Source organism: Podarcis filfolensis (genome assembly GCF_964270895.1).
Source record: "Podarcis filfolensis genome assembly, chromosome: 1".
Taxonomy (NCBI): Eukaryota; Metazoa; Chordata; class Lepidosauria; order Squamata; family Lacertidae; genus Podarcis; species Podarcis filfolensis.
Window position 1 is genome coordinate 48,711,718 of NC_139604.1, and position 15,292 is coordinate 48,727,009.

Here is a 15,292-nt window from a genome sequence, read left to right on the forward strand (position 1 = left end):
TTATAAACCCATGCAAAAATAAATAAATAATGCATTCGCATGCATATTTAAACATTTTCTCTTACAATCACATTTTAAATGTACATATTATCCCTAGAAATATAGATTTTGAAATGAATAAGGAAGTGTGAACACTCAGTGCATAACAATATTATGATTCACACATTAACCCAGATAGTGTGAATCAGGTCAGTTCATAATGGAATTCGCAATGAATGAATTCCTCCAGCAGAGGATCCTAAGAACATAGAAAGAGCCCTGCTGGATCTGACAAAAGGCCCATCTAGTCCAGCATCATGTTCTCACAGCGGCTAATCAAATGTCCATGGGAAGCCCAGAAGCAAGGTAGGAGCACAACGACATTCATTAGCATATGATCTGCAGTAGGGTACCAGGCAAGGGATAACTTTACAAATTTAACTATTCAGGTAGGTAGCCGTGTTGTTCTGACACAGTCAAAATATGTTTTAAAAAATTTTAAAAATCGTCCAGTAGCACCTTAGAGACCAACTAACTTTGTTCTTGGTATAAGCTTTTGTGTGCATGCCAAGAACAAACTTAGTTGGTCTCTAAGGTGCTACTGGACATTTTGGGCCCCCCATTTTTTTAAACTATGTTCTGCTTGCTTCAGCTGTCATACTCTGAGCTGTATTAGCAGCTGTATCAGACACATCCCACCTGTCCTGCCTTTGACAACCCCAAATGCCTACTTAGGGGTGCCATATTCAAAGAGGGTCTTGATGTGTAAAATCCAGTGCACCCCAGCCCATTTTGCATAGTTGAGTTCTGGATTTTGCCTGAGATACTGACCACATGAAATGAGACCAGGGGAAACTCGGTTGCTGCTTTCTTGCCCTGGGTGATTAACTCTCAGCTTAGTCTGCTTTCTCATATCCTCAAACATTTCTCTGATGAAAACAGGGACGTCCCATTCCATACCTTCCAACATTTCTTCAATGAAAATAGGGACTTCCTAAGGAAAAGCAGGACATTCTTGAATTAAATCAGAAACCAGGATGGCCTCTGGGACTGTCCTTGGAAAACAGGGACACTTGGAGTGTCTGCTTTCTGGAACAAAATGTCTCCATTTGTGCCTAGGCAGAAGGAGCAAGATGAGTGTGCTTCCTTAAGAATACTGTGTTTTGTGATAGTGAAGAGGAACATATAAGAATAAATGTTTGAGTAAAAAGGAGGATGCATTCTACATTGTTGCTAACATCTAAAATAAATCTGATCCAAACTCTTGAAATATCCTTATAGTAACCATCTGCCTTGATGTTATGCAGGGGTCCTATTCACAAGCATTGCATGCTAGACAGAAGAACAGGAGTTAGTTCAATAATTTTACGAATTAGTTAACTGGGAGTAAACGATGTCAGAATGCCAGCTCCATGTTATATTTTGTCATGTGGATATTTGTGAGCAGATAACATTACCCAAGTGCCTTAGAAATGCCAATGGAAATAATATCATTCACACTGTGTTCACTGTACTTTAATTTCAAATAGTTACAGGCAAGGCTGAATCAGATTAAAAGTAAATAAATAAAAAAGCACCAAAGAGAAACAGCAAGCTGAGTGGAAAATTGGCTGGAAATTGGAAATAAAATTGCAATGGGTAATGGCTTATAGAGGCAAATAGTGGGGTTTCTTGGTTTTCTATCTCTATCAATTACATAGATGAAAGAATAACAAGCCACCTTTCAGAAATTTGCCTGTGATATTAACATGATAAGCAAAGGAAATTGGGTTTCAGATGCCAATAGTGCCTGATGAAACCAGCAAGGCAAGAGCTCTGACACAGAAACCCTGCAAATAGAATTTTAACACAGATAAGTGGCCTTTGCGTAATGAAAGTTAAATATTAATTGTAACAGTGAACTAAAGAGCAAACAATACAAGCAACAAATACTAAAGGAGTTAATGAACTGTAATAGGCGCTTCTTGCTAACTTTCATTATAAGAGCAACGGGGAAGGTTGAACACTGGCGTACTTGGTTTGACACAAATCATAGACAAATGGCTAGGTGATAATGGAATTCTATACCTAGCTGCTACTAGAGGTTAAGCATCTTTTAAGTAACAAATTTATAGTAAACACTCACAGATGAATGTGCTAGTAATAATTGCTCCCAGATATGAGCTCCTACACATTCTGAATGGCTGTACAGAAATCTGCCAGCCTCCTGGCAAATTTGCACATAGAAACTGTGAAGCAGGGAGTCATAATAACTGCCTTTCCTACACTTAAGATTCTACATGGTCACACATTATTTGTTCTATAATTGTAGCCCTACTAGAACGTTCAGTGTCTATCCATGATGACAATTGTATAAGGGAGAGTGGGAGGGCTCTTCTAAGCTCCTCCCTTTCCAGCATGTCCCCATCTCCTTTTTGCCATCTGTCCACAAGCTGCAGGGCAAAGTTGTAGAGCAGGAAGCTTCGCACGTAAGTTCCATTGTTTCTTCCTAATTTCTTCCTAGTAAGCATGTTTAAGGATAGCCATGGGTGCCAACTATAGAGGTTAAAGGGCTTTTGACCCCCTTAATATGGATAGCTCAGTTGGTTAAAGTGTGGTGCTGATAACACCAAGGTTGCAGTTTTGCTCCCCGTATGAGACGGTTGCATATTCCTGCATTGTAGGGGGTTGGACTACATGAACCTCAGGGTCCCCTTCCAACTGGACAATACTATGATTCTATTATTGCAGCTTCACAATGCAATCCTGTCTATTTATCTGTCTCTACTCATAGATGAGAGCATAGCTCAATGGGAATAAGAGTTGTATAGGGTTGTAGCTTTGGGTTGCAAGGATTTCTGTTTATGCAATGGAACCTCTCCCCCTCCTCTCTCTGTGCATGGCCCATGCCCTCCCCAGCATTATGTGTTCTCACAAATTCTTGTGATACCTCTTTGCAACAAACCATCTGGGTTCTCATGACACATGTCAAAATGTGCCCCCCAGGCTTTTTTAACTGGTTCTTGGAAATCTCCCCGAGCCTTTCCTCACAGTTTCATTGACCTGGACTGTATCCCTGTACTCTGATAAATGTTTATCTAACCCTGTGCTAAGCCATCTCTTCTACATCATCCAATCCTACTATATTGTCTTTAGTGTTAAAAGAACATAAACTTGCCTGAGAGTGGCTCGGTAGTTGCCCAGCTGAACATCACTATGATACAATGCAATATTTGATAAAATATAGATCGAGGAGGGAAGGACCACATGCATCACCCATGATGCAATTTGACCATGATCCCCTCCCCCCCCCCAAGCAGCATAACGAGCTTCAGCCCTGGTTACAATGCCACTCCCGACATCCGGAGGGGGGGGTTGCGGGCTCACGCCCCATTCACACCCTCGCGGGGCTGGCTGCAGCCCCGCGGGACCAAGGGAATCCCGGGATCATTAGTATTCATTATTCACCGCGCCAGCCAATCGGCTGGCGGCGGGGGCGGGACTTGTAAGGGGCATTTAAGGTCGGGGCAGCCCATGCTTGCCCCTTTCTTTTCCTTTCAGCAGCTGCGGTTTCCCACCCTCCCGCCCTGTAGGTTCTCATCTGGACTTTGCTATGGGCTTTGGCTGGTCGCCGCAAGGGGCCTGGTAGGAGTTTTTCCATTTGGCTAATTGGCTATATTTTGGAAGCCACATGTTTTTTTCGCCTACCTCGTAGCAAAACGTCACAACACCTTGGTTTGGGCGGTTAGGCATTGGCAGGGGTATTATTATGCAAATGAGATGGGGGGGAGGAATGCCATCACCTCCCCCAAATGTTGAAGGGTAGTTCGTTAAAGGACTCCGGGGAGCGTCGCCTCGTCCAAAACCTATGGAGGCTAGGGCCTAAAGCGCGCTCCCGAGCGGTAACCCCTCGGGGACCGCCTAGGGATGTGCATCTCGGGGGCTCCCCCTGTTGGTGCTTAATCCTTCCTGGTTATACCGGTTAGTCTGATAGGGCCAATGCCTAAAGCCAATACCGCTCTTACCTGTAATCAATAAAGTTGTGGCCATTTTTCACCCATTAACCTAAATTCTGGTGTCCTGTGTCTTTATTTATTCCATTCTGTGGGAGGGGGCGGGAATAGCCACCCAATGAAAAGGTGGGAGACAAATGTGTCTGCAGAGGGAGAGTGGACACATTGAAAACAGTGAGTTTTCTCTACCTAAAGCCAGGAAAACAACTGGTCATAGAATTCCTCCTGTGACTCACACTTGACTACTCAACAGGCAAGCTATTAAATGCACAATACAGGTGGCACATTGCTAACAGGTTTGTTATTTCCCTCACAGCTATTTATTTGTTAAGTGTGGAAACAAAGCATATCGTTTCCCCTACTTCTCTTGTAAATTACTTCTAGATGTGTGCAGTTACTGCTGATGAGGGGAATATTATGTGCAATAACAGTACAGAATAGAGGTTATAAAGGAACAATGAATCTGGGAAGTTTTGTGTGTATGTGTGTGTGTGTGTGTGTGTGAGAGAGAGAGAGAGAGAGAGAGAGAGAGAGAGAGACATATGCACAAAAACAGATGCATCACATCTATGTTTGTTGCTGAGAGACCCATAGCTTCAGTGTTCCCATTGTGCTTTGACACACTGGGGTCAAGACTGCTGAAATATAGATTTGTGGACCTCATTCAGATACCTGGCCTCTGTCTCTTCAGACAGCATTAACAGGGCTCTAGCAGTGCTCTCAATGCAATATTAATGTAGCAATCCATTCCACTCACAATGGTCCATTTTCATTTTTAATAGGGACAGCTCTGTCATCCCTGCAAAACCTATTTTCCTGTCAACCTATTTATTTCCCTTACCTCCTTGCCTGTGGACTTTATTTGTTGTGCACCTATTTTTGGCTCCTTCTTTATGGCCACCCTGGAAGCCATCCCTTTTCGGACTCCTGCTGCTATTCTGCTCTGTATATGGGAGATGGCATTTCATAGCACGGCGTCGTAGGCAAAGGTGCATGAGGCAAAAGTAGGAGAGCCCAAAACTTTATAGATACTCTGGTGGCAATGAAAACATTCTTATGACTCTTGAGGAGCCATTTCTCTTGACGAGCGATCGGTAGCTAACTCCATACCATTTCAGTCTCTCTGGTGTGCAATCATAGGTCTATTTTGTCCCTTTGTACAGATTTTTTGAAAATTAGTGCAAAGTTTGCATTTAAGTTCTGCACATTTGGTATGTCCTTTTTGAAACACCTGCTTTTCAATATGGCCTGGTCCCTGGATACCTGAAATATACTTTTCAGAACAGAGCTTGCCCCCACCCTCAGCTCTTTCCGGTGAGATGCTTGTCAATGACAGCTGGACCAAAATATTCTCTATTGGCATGATTGTGCATGAGGGAAATAAACTTATTTACTTTTGAATGGTCTCACTGTGGGCTCAGAGCAACAGGTAGAGCATAATAGAGCTTGGTGGGGGAAGAAGATGGATTTGGCCAAGCCTGGCGCCCCAAGTCGGAATCAGATAGAGTGGGATAAAACACAAACACAATTTTATTTTTATTTATTAAATTTCTATACTGCCCTTCATCTGAAGATCAGAGGCTGGTTTACAATATAAAATCACAAAAAAATACATACCGTCAAACAAAATAACCACTCCCCACAGTTTAAAAGGCCATAGATTATTTAATTATCGAAAGGTAAAATAGTCCCTCCCCCAGTTCTAGTTCCTTATGTTGAGGGTTTACTCCTTACACTAGAAACTCTGAGAAGACTTTCTCATTTGTATTAAATACTGATACAAGATAACCTTCAGTCCAAAGGGCCTGGAGTTCCATTTATCCTTACTTAACTTTTATTTCTCTGCTTTGATTGTATTGGCTGTTTTGCTCTGATGTCACAGAGTCAGGGGTCCACTTCTTTCAACAAATTAATCCTTTGTATAAGTATGTATAAGTGGGACGCGGGTGGCGCTGTGGGTAAAACCTCAGTGCCTAGGACTTGCTGATCGTAAGGTCGGCGGTTCGAATCCCCGCGGCGGGGTGAGCTCCCGTCGTTCAGTCCCAGCTCCTGCCCACCTAGCAGTTCGAAAGCACCCGTAAGTGCAAGTAGATAAATAGGTACCGCTTTATAGCGGGAAGGTAAACGGCGTTTCCGTGTGCGGCACTGGTGCTGGCTCGCCAGTTGCAGCTTCGTCACGCTGGCCACGTGACCCGGAAGTGTCTTCGGACAGCGACGGCTCCCGGCCTCTTGAGCAAGATGAGCGCACAACCCTAGAATCGGTCATGACTGGCCCGTACGGGCAGGGGTACCTTTACCTTTTTTTATAAGTATGGCATTGGAGAACCTAATGTAGGCACCAAGTATCACAATACTGCCTACAGCCTATCTGTCAGGATTTTGTAATCTTTGAGTAGGGCTGTTGGTTTCTGAATTCTGAAGTCAGGGAACTTTGCACTAACACAGAGCTGCAGTTTATTTAAATTGTGGAAGAGGAGCCTGTGTATCCCTCCAGATGTTGCTGGATTACAGGTCCCATCATTCCCGTTCCCTGGCTGGTGCTGATAGAAGTTGGAATCCAGAAGCATCTGGAGGGCCACAGGGTCCCCATCCCTGATTTACACTGTGGGCTTTTAGATGCAGATTGGTTGAATGGCCTTGGCCTCTAGTCTTTAGCCAAAAGTACACATTTCCTATTTACTGAATAGAATGTAAAATTTATTCTCATGGACTGATCTCTTTTTAAAGTTGCTCCCTTGGGACTTGATTAATTCAGTCTGATGGCAGCCCATTTCATTACAGTACAATTAGCAACATGGGGCAGTCAGTCTAAAATTGGGGATGATGCTTGAGCTTTAACAATTTTCATTTCTCATGCTGACAAGATAAGGGATTAAGAGCTTCTTAATGTGGATAGCTCACTGTCATGAATACCATGCCTAGTTGCATGAAATAATCCTACTTGGCTAAAGAAGCAAGATGTGATATATAATGAGATCTTAATGTAAATTTGAGCAACTGGCATTCATACCGGAACTGAAGATCTAAGGTGCTGGTACATATCTATTGCCTTTTGCCTGGTCTTGTCCACTACTACACTGTGTACATTAGGCACAGCTTCTAGAAATCACAGTAGTAGAGAGATACATTTTCTGACATCTATTACTGCTATCCAGCATTTCTGTAGGATTTTACATTATCCTCCAGATTATTTCCCATAGTTATGGCCAATATTATCTCCACAATGTGGGCTTTTTTGCATAACAAGGTGGTGCTTCCAAGTTCATAATTTCATCTCTTCTTGGTCATGGTGAAACAAAGGACTGTGGTACCATTGATTTTTTTTCATATATAGCAGCAATGTGCTTTACAACCACATCTTCTAAATTCATCTTCTAAATGGCCCTTGATAATAGGACAGTGTTATTTCAATTAGATGGGGAACTGAGACACAGTCACTTGCTGAACTCTTTGCAATGACTCTAGGACAGAAGTGGAGCCTGAAGTTATTGGACCACAGCCATTCTATACATATTACATGGCAGATAACCCCAGTTTGCAACTGAGTGTATACCTGACAGAGAGCTACACTCAATCCTGGCTTTCTGCTAAGTATCCATATCATTCACAGTATGTTTCCCTCATTGACAAATCACATTTTTAGGTGTTTTGGGGGCTTAACAAATTTCAATTCTTCACATTCAAATTTAATGCTTTACATATTTGAAACCATATGTGTGAAGTCACTTCTCTTAATTCATCTCTCCTCAGAACTCACCTGTACTGTGACCTTTTTGGCACACTTAGATCCAGTACCCTACCACAGAGGCAGCCAATGTGGTGGCCTTCAAATGCTGTTGGACTCCAGCTCTCATCATTCCTGGCCATTGCCAATGCTGACTGGGGCTCATGGGTGTTGGCGTCCAACAAGATCTGGAAGGCACCACATTGGCCTGCCCTACCATAACTAAGCATAAGTATACATATGTGAAATAAATTCATATTTTCCCCTCACCTATCTTTGTTTCCATCTTTCTACCTTTCTTCTTTTGTCCCTCTGTGTCAAATTTTAGACAGAACAGAGACCTATCCACCTATATTTTAAAGCACCATGCACAATGATTATCAGTATTCATTGTTGTTGTTTAGTCGTTTAGTCGTGTCCAACTCTTCGTGACCCCATGGACCAGAGCACGCCAGGCACTCCTGTCTTCCACTGCCTCCCGCAGTTTGGTCAAACTCATGCTGGTAGCTTCAAGAACACTATCCAACCATCTTGTCTTCTGTCGTCCCCTTCTCCTTGTGCCCTCCATCTTTCCCAACATCAGGGTCTTTTCCAGGGAGTCTTCTCTTCTCATGAGGTGGCCATAGTATTGGAGTCTCAGCTTCATGATCTGTCCTTCCAGTGATCACTCAGGGCTGATTTCCTTAAGAATGGATAGGTTTGATCTTCTTGCAGTCCATGGGACTCTCAAGAGACTCTTCCAGCACCATAATTCAAAAATTCAGTATTCATTACCAGTATTATTAAACAGGCCTTTATTTAGTTATTAAAAATGACCTTGTCCCAGAATACCAGCTTTTGCCTTTAAATTACAAGAGACAGAGTGCACCTTACCAATAAATTATATTACAGAATGCATCTAAAACAGCAGTGCATAATCTGTGGCTCTCCAAATATCATTGGACTCCAAGTCCTATCATCCCCAGCCAGCATCGCCAATGATCAGGATTCATTGGAGTTCAAACTGGTTTCCCATCCACGATCAAAAACATGTTATAATTGCATTGTTGAGAAAATAATGTCTTCTGCTACATAGCCACACAATCTAATTTTGTGTGGCTATGTAGCATGGTGATTGCCATAATCAGTGGAGGAAGGGAACTCCATCTGCATTACCCTTCATATGTTGGTTCCTGAACTCTTTTCTTGGAATCCTTTAGAAATTGTTCCCATTTCTATTCAGAACACTTGTCGGAAAGATTATCACTTCAAGTGAAGCCCTTAACCCAGTGACTCCACTTCGGAAATAATGTTTATTCATAAAGAGAATAATGAGCAATGTTTATTTATAAGTATGAGGTGGCATGATGAGCTATATTATGCAAATTGTCATCCAGGAAATGTAGCAATATTCTCAGTAAAATGGACAAGAACACCAATTTGTGATCTTCCTCTGCAAATGGGTTCTGCCCTCGGATGGCAGGCAGCAAAATGAAGGGCAAAGTTCTTCACTTGCTAAGCAGAGTGGGCTGGGTGAACATTTATTTGGCTACAGGACCTGGAACCCAAAGAATGCTGCTCCTTCCTTTTGAATTTATGGCCTAATCTAATGCATGCTCATGTTAAAATTAAGTATCATTGGATTAAATGGGACTTACTCCCAAGTTAGTGTGCATAGGATTATAACTGTTGTTGTTGTTTAGTTGTTTAGTCATGTCCGACTCTTCGTGACCCCATGGACCAGAGCACGCCAGGCACTCCTGTCTTCCACTGCCTCCCGCAGTTTGGTCAAACTCATGTTGGTAGCTTCGAGAACACTGTCCAACCATCTCGTCCTCTGTTGTCCCAGCTGGCAATAAATCACACCATTCAAAGTTGGAGTTAATTCTTCATTATCATAAACATAATCTTCACAGACTTGGTTGAGTATTAGGCCTAATTAGCACAGCAGCTCATCCCGGTAGGTCTTAGTTGCCAATACTGAAAGTCCCCACCTCCCCACAGTCATCTGCGTCCCCTCATCTCCAGGACTTGTTCCAGCAATCAAAGACTGCACCTGTGTGCAGCCTAGCACTGTTCCACCCCTTTCAGCCCTCTTTTGGTTCTGGAAGACGGGGTGGGTGGGCACTTGTCACAGTACGAAGGGAAAATACCCATGACTCTTCACCAGCCTGACTCATCTCTGCCTCTTGCCCTCTCTCCTCCCACTTGCCTTATTCTGGACTTCTCTCTGCCACAGAGTCTCCCAGCTCACTAAGTCCCATTATTTCTTCAGCTTCCAACACTTCCTCTTCTCAGTCTTCTTCCTCTTCTCCCTCTGACCACTCATCATTGTCCTGCCACTACTCCCCAGGCTCTGAGCCTTCTTTCCTTGGTGGTTCCTCAGCTGGTTCCTCCCCACATTCATCTACGTTCAACCAGTCAATGACACTACCATGTGTATAGACCCAATATATACTACTGAGAGGAACAGAACTTTTTGTGTGAGCTGTGAGCCACCTAATCATTGAAAACCTGACATTTAAGTATATTTTTGATGCTGACTAAGGAGAAGGGGGGGCTTGCTTAGTGAGGGAATAACATGGCCCCAAATCCTTTGAACTTTTTTCTGTTCCTTCTGGTTTACTATTATGTTTTGTGAGATAAGTTTGAAGTAAGTAGGACATGGCCTTAATTTAGGAAAGAGAACGTCTTTATCTCTGTAATATCTGAATCATAAATTTACCTTAAAAGTGATCTTCACTATCTGTTTGGAGTATGGTTCCTGCTTACAGATGTATGACAAACAGTTAACTCCCTGGCAAATATGTGAATTCCTACTCTGATCTCTTATTTAACAATTAGGGTCATGATGCTAGCTGTTCTTTACAGATCTTGTAGAAGGTAGCAGCTTGTACCAGGTGACCAATGGCTCATAAGGGGTATATTTTATATTAACTATCAGCTATTCTAATACCATGATCCATAGAAATTAACTATGTTAAAAGTCTACACTAGCACCTGTTACATCAGTAAGCATCCATACAGGTATCACAAAATAGATAAGGAGAAATTTAAAGGAAACAGGATAAAGAGTTGAACTGAAAGACAACTTTCACTTGGTAGAAAATAAACCACTGGGTCCCCAGAACTTTGAAACTCATGCTGTTTCAAGATTTTCATTAGCAATGCTAAGTGGGCAACAAAAGTAAAATTGTACAAATGCTTTTGCGATAGTGCCAATAAGAAAGTGGGTTGTCTAAAAGTGTTATGAAGACAGAATCAGATTAAATTAAATAGACTAACACCATTTAGTAAAATTGATCTTATGTTTGTGCAAATTGAATGACTAGGCTTTCAATTATATGGGGCTTCTGGAGCTGTCCTTGGGCCCTATTGTTTGGCATTTTGCAGCAAGAGCTGTTTTCCACTAAAAAAAGGACTGTATAATTCACAAGACCTTGACCATGATCAACACATGAATAATGAACTCAGACTCATATGTATTTTATAGCCCATTCCTAAGTATGTTTATTAGAAGTAACTGTCATGGTTTTTCAAGGACTGTCCACTTGGAAGTAAATCTCATTGATTTGTTTGGCGTTTACTCCTAGGTAAGTGGATAAACAACTACATTGTTAGTCTATCTAATGGCCTACAGTTTTAAAGTAGGATAATATTTAGCTTAAAAACATGTAGCTGGGGATGATGTTACTTCTTCAGTGACAAATCAAGGGTACACGTTATGCTTTAAAAAAGAATCACAAGGTTAGTATGTTGAAAAGGAATAGAAATTTGAGTCATCCCTGACTCTGATAGGATTCCCAGCAAGCTAGCTTAAAATACAACAGGAGTGACCTAAATAAATTGGGGCCTCATCCTAATTTGCTAAATTTGACCTAGATTCCAGGTACCTGCAGTGCCAGCTGTCTTCCTTTGGTACCAGATTCTAGAGTTATTAATATACTCTGAATGTTAAAATCCTAAAATCCTAATGTCAAAGAGGCATGATGAGAAGCCAATGGAAATGGCTTCTCTTTCTGTGTTGCAAACCTAAGGCAGTGGAAGCAAGGTGAAATGTGTGCACTTAATGTTATGAATCAGCTGTCAGACAATTACTGCTTTTCTTCTATCTGAACCATTAGAAATAAACAGTGAAAGCCAGCAACTGGTTGCTTAAGACAGGGGCTGTAATTAAAAGTCTGATTCTTTCTGCATGTGTACGCAAGCAAGGAGTGTTAATTACTGATTAACAGGGGTTGAGATGAGCTTGGGCACGAGGCGAGACTGCCTTGTCCAGCCCAATACTGTAGAACATTTTTCACCAAGGAAACACGAAGAAGCAAGCTGAATTTATCCAACTTTCTATAGCATTGGCAACAGAAGGTAGGAATACATTTGGCAAAGTTCTTATAAACTAAGAAGCTGAATATACGAAAACACAGGGGCAGGAATTGGGACTAGCAGTAATGGAACAGAGGGAAGACAAATTCTGGGAACTGGTGGCCCAGGGTTTTAATGATGTGAGATCATCACAGGAAGCCTCAATTCCTGCATCTGATTGGGTTAAATCTTTCTCCAATATATTTGGTGGTCAAACAGAGCAATCACATGTCCCAGCAGTGTATAAGGATTTCTGAAACCTAACTGAATGGCAACCATTCTCCTGTAATGACACAAAGGCCCTTATTTCTTGCCTGAAATCAAATAAAGCTCCTGGAGAAGATATGCTCCCACCTTGTGCTCTATAATGAATACATAGAATGATGGATGCCTATCCTGCCTGGCTTATTTACCACCATAAACGACAAGCGCCAAATGCCCTCTGGATGGAAAATGGGTATCATTTTCCTGATTTATAAGAAAATATATAAGAATGATCCACAAAACTGCCAGCCAATTAACATGTTAAATATCTCCTCAAAGCTATATTCATGGTATCTCCTTCCACATTGTTCATGAAGAACAAGTGGGGTTCAGAGGAGGACACAGTAACATTGAACAGTTTTTTACTCTGAACCATAGCAAGAACAATAAGTCTTTATGTAGCCTTTATTGACCTTTCTGCTGCGTTTGACTCTATTATTTGAAATAGGCTGTGGAAGAAACTTCAGATTGCCAACATCAACTGAAGACTTCTGCTATTGGTCCAAGAACTGTACAAGGACACAGAAAATTTTAAGCTTGTATATTAATGATAGAGTGCCATATTTAGCCAATGCAAACTCACACTTCCAGTAATTAGGAACAGAAAGATACTAATCTTAATGTATGCAGATGATTTAGTGCTCATCTCTCTTTCTGGATTGGGCCTCACTAATCTCTTGGAGGTGTTCAGCATACTGTAAACAGGAAAGCCTATCTATAAATTACTCTAAGAATCAATATTGTGATTTTTGGCAGATACAGTCCTAGGTATGGATGGTGCTTGGATCAGCAAGCTATAGAACAGGCATAGGAAAACTCTGCCCTCCAGATGTTTTGAGACTACAATTCCAATCATCCCTGACCACTGGTCCTGTTAGCTAGGGATGATGGGAGTTGTAGTCCCAAAGCATCTGGAGGGCAGAGTTTGCCTATGCCTGCTATAGAACAAACTCATTTATTTAGATATCTGGATGTACTCTTTAATGAACCCTCTCTTGGAAGTGTCATATGGAGGCAGTGAAAGTCAAAGCACAGAAAACCATAGGGGCATTGATGAAGTTCTATTACAATAAGGAAAGGCCCTGAAGATCTTTGGTAGAAAAATGCTTACTTAAATGTTCTATGGCATTGAAATTTGGGGCTCTGATTCAAACTCCATTTAAATGCAGTAGCTATATTTTGTACCATTAGGAATGCCAGTGGCTCTTCTTTGTACTGAATCCAGGTAGCCAACAATTAAGGGAAGAGTGTACTGTGCTCAGTTAAAGTTTATTTTAAAAATTGCTACTATGCCTATGGAGCAGTCAGTAGCATTATGATATATGGAATTGGGTGGTAACCAACTCTGGAAAACAGAGTAGGCTGATCCTTGGTCAATTTTGTGTGGCACCCGTGTGTGTAAAACTTTTTTTTGACTCACTGTTACATTAGTCTGCAGAGCATCAAGGTTCTTAGGCAAAAGTCTCTCACTTCACCCACTACCTAGAGATGCTATTCTGCAAAGCCTTCTGCATTTAGAAGGATGGCTGGGCCTGATCCTTCAAAACCACTAAGTCTAATCCCTAGCATATTTGCTTCTCACTGCAGGAAACAAAACAAAACAATCCTTTCCCATATCTGAGTTACAGTCTGATGCTCTTGAGATTCATTTGTACAGTATGAAAACCTATTGAATCTGTCCCGCAAAACTGTCAAATGTTAGGGAAATCAAACCTATTGCACAGCAGCACATTATATCTGTGAATTTTATTTTCATTGCCATCAGGTAATACACTTTTGATCAAATAAGACAGAGAAGAGCCTTCCAAGGAAACTCAGAAGTAGCACTGGTAGATAGCTATGTGCTCTCCCTACCAGATGTTCCCAACAGGTAGGGGATGTTGACGGATAGAAGACAGCTCTAGGCAACACACAGGCTGTCAAAATTTCCTTCTGGACAGACTGTGGTGTTCTCACCTATTTATGACAGTTCTGTTGAGCATATTTTAACTTCCATTTTAAGCTGTCTCCTGCAGACTCCATTTTAAGAAGTGGAAAAATGTAAGAGTGGAAGTTTACCCCTGACAAAAGAGATAGTGGTTTGTTCCCCTCCTAAATGTCAATATCAGCTCTGTCAGCAGAGCATGAGACTCTTAATCTCAGGGTTGTGGGTTCCTGTAATTTGGACTAGACGATCCGCATGGCCCCTTCCAACTAACTCTACATTTATATGTATTTACCCACAGATATAATTTGCCTCAATATTTGCCTAAGTAATAATATTCACCTCCTTTGTCCCAGTTCCAACATTTATTTCTTTGAAAATAAATGCTCACACATAGTCTACTTTGGCGTAGAAAGGACCCCTTTTCATTTTATTTATTTTACAGAGCAAATGTCACTAACTCATGGCAGGCACTTAAATACCTATGGCATCTGTCCCTTCCTCTCTGATTCTGGTAAATGACATAGCCACAACATCCAGAACACTAAGGCTTTGGAGATCATGGGAAAAAGAAGGGTTCCCCTACCAAGGCATTTATGGTTGTTGTGAAGCTGAATAATATAATTTCTGTAAGAAAATATATTTTGATCTTGTTTTTTTCAAAGCGTAGGCTTGCCAGTGTCACTTTTTTATTTTAATATTTGGGGCCCTGTTCTCTGATAGCTTCAGAAGAGGAACTTCAGCTGTGTTGCAACCACTGTAGTTTGGCCTTCCCTGAGAGCTGGTGATTGGCCCAAGATCACATAGTAAAATTGTTGGCTTCCCACCCCACTCTCCACACAAACACACAAGGCTACTTGGTGCCCTAGGCAAGGCTAACTACTTGCACACCCACACCCTAAATAGCTAACTTCAGTTTTCAAAAACAGGTGTCTTGTAGAAATGATAAACTTCTTCAAAATATAAAAACAAAATATTACCAGAAATGTATAAGACATAACAAAAACTAATCTGTCACTTACTTCTAAGTAAATGTGTGTAGGACTTAGTTGTGAAGCTGTTTGTTTT

The 15,292-nt window shown here is 41.5% G+C and overlaps 1 long non-coding RNA gene across 1 annotated transcript in view; it reads left to right on the top strand.

Moving 5' to 3' along the window:
- The first annotated feature begins 2,406 nt into the window (after window positions 1-2,406).
- LOC310749415 overlaps window positions 2,407-15,292 on the top strand; it is a 45,331-nt gene continuing 32,445 nt past the window's right edge. Inside the window, exon 1 of the long non-coding RNA XR_014541610.1 lies at window positions 2,407-2,447. This is a non-coding gene — a long non-coding RNA (uncharacterized lncRNA). The remainder of the gene's footprint in view (window positions 2,448-15,292) is intronic.